The sequence below is a fragment of the Protobothrops mucrosquamatus genome, unplaced genomic scaffold, assembly GCF_001527695.2.
Source record: "Protobothrops mucrosquamatus isolate PMUCROS unplaced genomic scaffold, P.Mucros_1.0 scaffold_19, whole genome shotgun sequence".
NCBI lineage: Eukaryota > Metazoa > Chordata > Lepidosauria > Squamata > Viperidae > Protobothrops > Protobothrops mucrosquamatus.
The window spans coordinates 1,056,053-1,065,231 of NW_015386095.1; the positions used below are offsets into that span (position 1 = coordinate 1,056,053).

Sequence of the window (9,179 nt, forward strand, 5' to 3'; positions counted from 1 at the left end):
AAGAAAAAATGCTATATCTGGATGCTATTATTGTTGGTATAAATATAGAAGAAAATGTTTTTATTTAATCACTTATATATGGATAATATTAAATGTCAAAATTATATTTATTTAATGCTGAAGAAGGAGAATACTATTGGGAGAAGAGAGGATCAAGAAAATATATTATCAATTGATATACTAATTATGGAAATATAAAATTAATTATTACTGACTGTTAATTAACTATTATTGATTGTAAAAAAAAATCATGAACCAAGACAACACACTGTATACCAGGCACTAAGGTTGTTATTGTAAAAAATTAATAAAGCTTTTACAAAAAAAAAGAAAGAAAAGCACAAAAATATGATAGGAAAGGGTGGACAAGTAGATTATTCACAATGTGAAGAAGGGTTATATGACAAGGCGTTGGGAGATGGGAAAGGGCAGTTGGGGTCGTTGGGTTTGTAATGCAGTGTGATGATTGTGCTGTGTAGATAGCCATGGGAGATAAGTGAAAAGAAGGTGCAGGAAGATGAGATGTCAGGGGAAACATAGTCAGTTGGAGTCATCTAAAGCAGAAGTCTCCAACCTTTCTGGGCTCGCGGCCCAGAGGACAGCAGCTTCCCAACTGGTATGCGTACAGCTGCACTAGCGGCCCTATTCGCATCCACGAGCATGTGCACATGGGCTGCGGATGCTAACACGAGTGGGGGGGATGCACCGGCCAGCCATTTCTGCAGCTTGCTGGCCAAGAGCCCGTGACCCGGTCCCAGGCCACAGCCCATAAGATCTAAAGCATGGTGGGGTTACTGGTGGCACACAGCTAAATGGAGATAGGAAAAGGAAGGAGTGATAAGATCACTGGAGGGACAGATGTCTAGGCCATATGGAAAGGGAAGAGAGAGAGAAAGTGCACCAGCCTTGCCCTACTTGCACTTTAATACTCCTCTAGAGTCTAGAGTTCTCTCAGCTCAAACCCTGAATCACCAAGAGGGTCCAGGTTTATGTTTTGACATACTGCAAAGCTTTACTCCCAGAATGGTCTAGCTCAATTTCCAAGCCACAATGTGTTTGTTCTATGCACAGAAGAAAGATATTATTCCTTTCATGCACGGTTTATATTTCTATGTATATTTTAATGTCTTTTATGTCTTTTCTTTTATGTTGCTTTGGTCATCTTGCTGAAAAGGCATAGCAATACATACATACATACATACATACATGTTGTATAGCATGAATACCTCTGGTCTCTGAAACATATTACAGCACTAAAGGTCTTCAACTTAACCAAGTACTTATTAGTTGGCTTGAAACAAGCCATGTTCCCGCGTCAGTATCTTACTTCTATCCGCAATAGAGGGAATAAAATACCAGCCTACCTTTTAGATTCTTTGCCCATAGAAAATATGCCATATAATATTATAATCATATGAAAGTATCCTAAAACAAGGCTTTTCAACTGGTGGTATGCGTACCATTGGTGGTACGTCGGCACCTGGCAGGTGGTATGTGTAGGATGAGTTGAAAAGCACTGTAAAAAAAAGGTGTAAACAAAGTGTAAAAGTGTAGCGTGGGGATGTGCTGAAGCAGCGGCAATGCTGCACAGGGCTGTGGGAGAGCCAGCTGGAGCCGCGGTGTTGCCGGGGCTCTGCTGAGCACCCAGGATCTGCACTGGCTCCAGCTGACTGGTGCTTCTAGAAGCAGCATGCAGCCTGGGGTGCCCGCAGGGTGTTTATATTTGGTCCGGAGCCACCCTGGAGACAGCGAGGGACCGGCCCATCCCAGCCCGCAATCAATGGAAAAACCTGAATCCAGCGGACCAGAAGGCAGCCCAGCCACCACACCCCTCCTTTTCCTTCTCAGCCCCTGGGCACAGACACAGTTGCTGCTCCTCACGATAGCTGGGGCGGGACTTGCAAGTACCTCCATCTGCTTCGTCCTGCAAAGCAGTGCTCACCCGACGCTCCCACCCACTGCCATACCAGCAGCCCCAACTAGAGACTGCACGCTCCAGCCTCACCTTGCCAAGGAAGAGGGTGGCAGCCGAGGCTGCATCAGATCTGCAGCTTATCAGGGGCACTCAAAGGTTGCCCAACTTTACTCCAGAATTTTGGGGTTGGAAAGCGGAGAGACAGCACTGCATTTATAGGCAGCACCTGCTGGAAACCATCTTGCTTCCCCCTCACACAGCTACCTCCTTCGGAGCCCACCTGCATGGTGGTGGGCAGGAGTGCCGGGGGAACACCGCTTTACAGGACGAAGTGGGCAGACATACTTAAAAATCCCACTTCAGCTATGGCGAGGAGCAGTGACTGCGTCTGGGCCCAGGGGGTGAGGAGAAGCAACTGGAGGGGCGTGGTGTTGGGCTGCCTTTTGGCCCGCTGGATTCAGGTTTTTCCTTTGATTGGGGGCATATGGCCTGACCCTTGCCTAAATGCAAATCCCTCTATAAGCAGGTATTGGGAAATTGAAGGCCTCTATCTTTGTGGCCATGCAGTTCTAAAATCGATGGGCTGTTGCTGGGGAGAAGAATCAAAATAGAGCAAAACAAGTGTAGTCCACCATGGCTTATGATTGCCAAGTTTTCCTCAGGTTTTACTATCCCTTCCTGAGCTATTAAAATCACATTGGCAAGGTCTGTACCAAACACCTGGCTGCAAACTAGTCAAAAAGATTTTAGCCTAATCCCTTGTGCAATTCCAGGCCACATTCTGGAGGTAAGAGGATGTAGTAACAGGAGAGAGCTGCAAAATTGATTTGTTATTTATTCTTGCCTTTAGAAGCAATAACTACATTCTTTGACAACTTTACTAGCAACCTGCAGGCTGTGAACTTTCCTTCCCCCCCTTGGGGAAAGAATTCAGAAGTGCTAGATTTATTTTTCCTGCTAATTACAATATACCTTGTGGGTTTTTTTACCGCCCCCATCTTTGTGAGAAAAAGATGTGTCTGAAAATTAAAGAATGTATAGATTTAGTTGTGAGACAGGAAAAGGAAGTAAACAGAAGATCGCAAAGAATGAGCAAAGGATCCAGACAATTGAAGACAAATCAGCAGAAACTGATCAAAAGGTGGAAGAAATAAAAGATGAAAATCAAAGACTGATGCAGACAAATAGAGAACTAGAGGATTCAGTAGCGGTTCTAGAAATGGAAAAGGCTTCCTATTTCTTAAGATTCCAGAATATAATGGAAGACAAGGAGGAGGACCTTGCTGACTTGATGATAGAACTGCTGGCTGGTGCGCTGGAAGTGGGGAAGCAGGAAATGGAAGGTGAAATAGATCAACTATTTAGAGTTAACTCAAGCTATGCAAGAAGAAACAAAGTCCCCAGAGAGATCCATGTCAGATTTGTTAAAAGAACAATAAGAGATGAAATATTGAGAAGAGTGAGAGATGATCCATTGCAATATAAGGAAAAAGAAATTGTGGTGCTGAAGCAGATACCCAGGAGGATAAGGGATTCACAAAGAGAATATCAATTTTTGACCAAAAAAATAATTAAGAAAGGAGTGACCTTTAGATGGCTGATGCCGGAAGGGATACTAATCAATTGGGATACAAAAAGATACAGATTGGATTCTATTTTCAAAGCAAGGGACTTTTTTGACAGATACAGAGCTTTTCTCAAAGAAGGAATCTCCGAACTTCAACCAGAAGGGGAATTTAGAAAACAGGAAGAGACAGCATTAGAAGGAGTGGCCAAACAAAGAGAAGTGAAAGAAACAGAAACCATAAACCAAGAAGAAGGGGCTAAAGGGAAAGAACAGAGACAAACTAGAACAACTAGGAGAATAAATCCTAAATATAATTGCAGAAATTGGAAAAGGACAATGGGATACTCTCAATAAATATAAACGAATTAAATTCCCCTGTAAAGAGGAAAAAACTCTTTATACGGTTACAAAAATTAAAAATGGATATAGTTTGCCTACAAGAAACATATATTAAAAGACAACATTACAAATCTCTGGAAACTTTATTTCTCATTAGCACAACAAAAGAAAAGAGGAGTAGCTTTATATCAAAGAAACAGTGAATCCTAAACAAATCTATTCGGACGAAGAAGGAAGAATACTAATGGTAGAAATAACCATAAATCAAAAACAGACATTGATGGTAGCAATTTATGCACCAAATAACAAAGAAGAATTCTACCAAAGATTACACAAGAAAATACTGGAAATGTACCAAAATATTTGTTTAGTAGGTTTTAATGCAATTGTAGATGGAAAGTTAGATTATAGGAGTAGTAAAATAGGGGAAAAAGGAAGGAACATTTTGCCTAAGGCTTTTTTCAGAATGGCAGAAAAAATTTGTATACAGGATATATGGAGAGAAATAAATACTAAGCAATCCCAATATACATTTTATTCAAACAGCCACAAATCATGGTCTAGAATTGACATGACATGGATATCCCCTGAATTAAGAAGCGATATACAAGAAATCGAGATAGAAACTAACGTATGGGCAGACCATAATCTGATAAAGATGACCTGGAGACGAACAAAGAAAAAAGCAAGATGGACTTTAAACCAATTCTTATTGAAAGAGAAAGAATTTATACAAGAAGCCATAAAAGAAATGAAATTTTTCTTCAAAGAAAATAAGAAAGAAGATACATCACTCCAAAATGTCTGGGATACAGCTAAAGCATATTTTAGAGGAGTAACCATAACCTATATGGCAAAAAAGATGAAAGACAAAAAACAACAACAAATTAAGCTTAAAGAAGAACTTACAAAACTAGAACTATAAAGAGACCCACAAAAGAAAACTCTTAAAAAACAAATGGAGATAATAAAACACAAATTAAATCTAATAGAGCTGAAGAAATAGCTCAACAAATCAAAAGAGCAAAACAAAACCTTTTTGAAAATGCCAATAAGCCAGGGAGATGGTTGGCTTATAAACTGGAAAAAAAAAGAGAGAAGAAATTGATAAACAAACTGCAAGATGTGAGAGGCAATCTACAATGTCAAAATGATGCAATAAAAAAAATAATTAAAGAATTTTATGAAACACTTTATAATACAGAAGAAATTCCTCAGGAAAAAATAAGGCAATATTTAGAAAATGCTAAGTTACCAAAAATCTCAGAGAATTTCAAAAATATACTAAATGGGAAAATAACAGTGATGGAGTAGACAGAAGCTATAAAAAGACAAAAAAAAAATGATAAGACACCAGGCCCAGATGGGCTACCGGCAGAATTTTACAAATCTTTACAAGATACATTAATTTTACCAATGCAAGAAGTGTGTAATAAGATATTACTAAAAGCCAAATTACCAAATACATGGATAGATGCCAATATTACGCTAATACCCAAAGAAGACACAGACTTGATCCTGATAAAGACAGACCAATATCTCTACTAAATGTGGATTATAAAATCTTTGCTTCAATAACAGCAGAGAGATTAAAGAGATTCTTGATTAAATTTTTACACTCAGACCAAAATGGATTTTTACCAGAGACAAATGAAGAACAATTTAAGAATAATTCTAGACCTGGTATTATATTGGAGGATCTGTTAGAAAGTCCTAATTATTAGCAATGATTGAAGAATATGGAGAGGTAGCAGGACTGAAAATTAATAGAAAAAAGACTAAAGTTATAGTTAAAAACCTCACAGATTAAAAAAAACCTAACTATCAGTAAAGACAGACCTTCAAGTAGTTAAGAAAATTAACTACTTGGGGATATATTTAACAGCAAGATGTGCAAAAATAAAAGAAGATAATTATGTAAAATTATTAAACAAATAAAAGTAGATTTGGAAAAATGGAAAAATATACAATTATCAATCCTGGGAAGAATAGCGACAGTGAAAAATGAACATTTTACCAAAAGTACTCTTTTTATTTCAAACAATATCAATAAAAATTGCCAAAAAAATGTCGATGTTGAAATTTGCCTAGCAAGGGAAAAAAGCTAGAATCAGACTGAAAATGTTACAAGAAGCAAAAGAAAATGGAGGCTTTGGCCTACCAGACTGGGTCTTGTACTACGTATCAAGCAAATGATCCGCGAAAAGGTAAAATCAAGAACTTACATGAAAATACCAGGATGGATTTCAACAATGGAGGCATTTGTACACCCAAACTTAATCAATTATGAGAAACTTGTGACTTATAAAGATATTTTGAAAACTGATAGGAAACTACAAACTAAACAAGAATTGGAAGAACAAGGCATTGAGCTATCATGGTGGCCACACCTGCAAATGCAAATGAGATATGAGAAAGATGCAAAAATATCTGGTTTTTATAAAGACCAGACAACGTTAGACCAGATACTATTGTCATCAGATGACAAATTGATTAAGAAACTATACAACTTTCTGTTAAATTTAAAGATGGAAGATGAACAAGTTAAAGAAACAATGATAACTTGGGCAAAAAACTTTGGGCACATTGTAGAGCTAGAAAAATGGCAAAACCTATGGAAAAGAAACTACAAAATAACGAGGGCAGTTACCTATAAAGAAAATTTATATAAAATGTTCTATAGATGGCACTTACCACCTGCAAGATTAGCAAAAATGTTTAAAAATGTGCCTAGCAATTGTTGGAAATGCAGACAAAATCCAGGCACGTATTATCATCTTTGGTGGACATGCCCTAAAGCAAAGAACTATTGGTCAAAAATACATAGGTGGCTAAAAAAGATGATAGGAACGCAGAATTATTTCTTTTAGGCATAATTTCAGAAAATTATGATAAGAAATGTGTATACTTAATATTACATCTATTAACAGCAGCGAGAATTATATTTGCTCAATACTGGAAAAATGAAGAAATACCATCTGAAGAAGACATAATTAAGAAAATTTTGGACTGTGCAGAAATGGATAGGCTCACATTGAAAATGAAGGGGAAGCAAGATTCAGAATACTTTCAAACACGGGAACATTTTTGTAAATGGTTAGAAAAAATAGAATAAAGGGTAGGAATGGAAATTGTATTATTATTAATGTTAAACACATAAACCCAGACATGTTGCTTATTAATACTAAAGACTGTTACTGTAAAAAAATAATAAAATATACATAAAAAAAGGAAAGGGAAGTACATGGACTTATGCACTTCCAGTTGCTGACAGGTGTGCCACTAATATTCTGACTTGACACCTACATGCTCTCAGGGCTTCATTCTTCTTAGGGCGGTTTTGTGGATTAACTAAATTTTTCTGGGTTCTGATTTTAAGGTGAGTATCCTGAGCTATGAAGGCCTTTGATCTTCTTCTTAAATACATAGTAATAAAATAATGAGAACTAAAGGCTCAAAGGGAAGGCAGATTAGAAAGAACGAGACCTTTTGGGGTCTTCAATTCCCTTCCTGTTAAGAGTTCCTTAATAAGGTTTGCTCTTCCTTCCTAACATCAATAAAGGTGGTTTTTCCAGAAAATATGTGAAGAGCTGTAATTAGTGATTTAACTATGTTTTCTTTTTGCTGTGTTTTAATTTGTATATAATGTATGTTTAATCGAGAAGGGCTTGGAAAGGTAGAAGCTGCCAATATGGAGGCTGCACCTTGCCCTCCAGATCTCTGTCTCCCCTGCAGATCTCTGGAGAGGAGGAGAAGGTGGCAGGGGAGCTGCATGAGGGAAGGCTGCCCCAACAAGCCACCATCCTTACCACGCACAATTGGAAATGGGAATTCCCTTTTGAGAAGGGACAGCCTCCCTTGTGCAGGACCCTGGAGTGCTGCTCCCCTGCCTGCTCCTCTTGCTATCCAGAGATCTGTCAAGACAGAAGTTGGACTTGGAGGAAACTGCTTCCTGCAAACTTTCTCCTCTACGCTTCCATATGCAGCAGTGTCATCCTCCACCTCCTGCTTTGCTTGAGGGGCACCGGACAGGGAAACACCAATGATGTCTGGGATTGGGAGAAGAACATCTCCTTTAGTGTGCTATGTGTGCGTGCACACACACAAACACAAACACTTTCTCTCTCCAAGCTTGGAGACTTGTATCCACATCTGAGCTAGCAAACTGCCAATCATGCCTGGGCTTGGGGAGAAGGCCCTCTCCTTCCTCTGTGGATAAAAGTCCCCAAACTTGGAATGCAGTGTGTGCGTGTGCACGCGCATGCACTTGGCTGCTAGCAGTTTGGGGAGGTGAGGAGTTTGTGGGACAACAAGTTGTCCCCACATCGAGTTAGTTGGTGCGACTTGTTCCGTTCCAATCCAGCTGTCTCGAGTCAGCTGTGTCCAGTGAGTGGCATCGAACAGGCCATGCCCACCTGCTAGGCGACTGGTGGTACTCAAATATTGCCATATCCTAAAGTGGTACAATCTCTGAAAAGGTTGAAAAGCCCTGTCCTAAAATATCAACCAATTTGAAATCATCATTTGATTTCTTAATTAGGAGGTAAGCTTACTTCTGAAAATATCACTGGGCAATCCAATTGTTTTTCTACCTTCTGATATATGCAGGGCTGTCAGACATTTTTATAAATACTAAAACTAGAATCTGGAGTTCTTTATTTTTTAAATTTAAAGAATATAAAAAAAATTAAATAAGGATGGAATGGAACTTGGTAAATGAAAAGATAAATGTCTACAAGCATTTTGTTGCCTATTATGTATTTCTGAAAAAATAATCTAACTTCTACTCCCAGAGAGACTTTTTCCAAAAGGCAATTGGATTTGCTTTTTTTCCCTTTGAAAACATTTCACTTCTCATACAAGAAGCTTCTTCAGTTCTGAACTGAAGAAGCTTCTTGAATGAGAAGCGAAACATTTTTAAAGAAAAAAAAACCCAAGAAAATCCAGTTGCCTTTTGGAAAAAGCACCTTTGGAACAACTATGACCTGGAAGATTGAGAATCTCCGTAGACAATCTAACTTCTACTATAGCTTTTTGGAGAACGCTTAGAAGCACTCCCTATTTAACCCATTAATCTTTTTAGGAAATGCTCTGAAAATTCAAAATGGAAATACAGCAAAAAGACCATGGTTCTCTTATTTCTGGTTATCTCCGAGACTGCCTTCTGCCTCAGATTACCCCCCACCGGCCGATACGCTCCCACAGAGAGGGCCTCCTCAGGGTGCCATCAGCCAGACAGTGCCGGCTGGCGACCCCCAGGAGGAGGGCCTTCTCGGTTGGAGCTCCCACCCTATGGAACGAACTACCCCCAGAGATCCGGGTGATTCCGGATCTCCCCTCCTTCCGCCGCGCCCTCAA

General features: G+C 39.1%; 1 protein-coding gene across 1 annotated transcript in view; it reads right to left on the reverse strand.

Moving 5' to 3' along the window:
- Positions 1–9,179, reverse strand: part of INPP4A (inositol polyphosphate-4-phosphatase type I A) — an 82,313-nt gene that overhangs the window by 23,879 nt on the left and 49,255 nt on the right. The window lies entirely within an intron of this gene.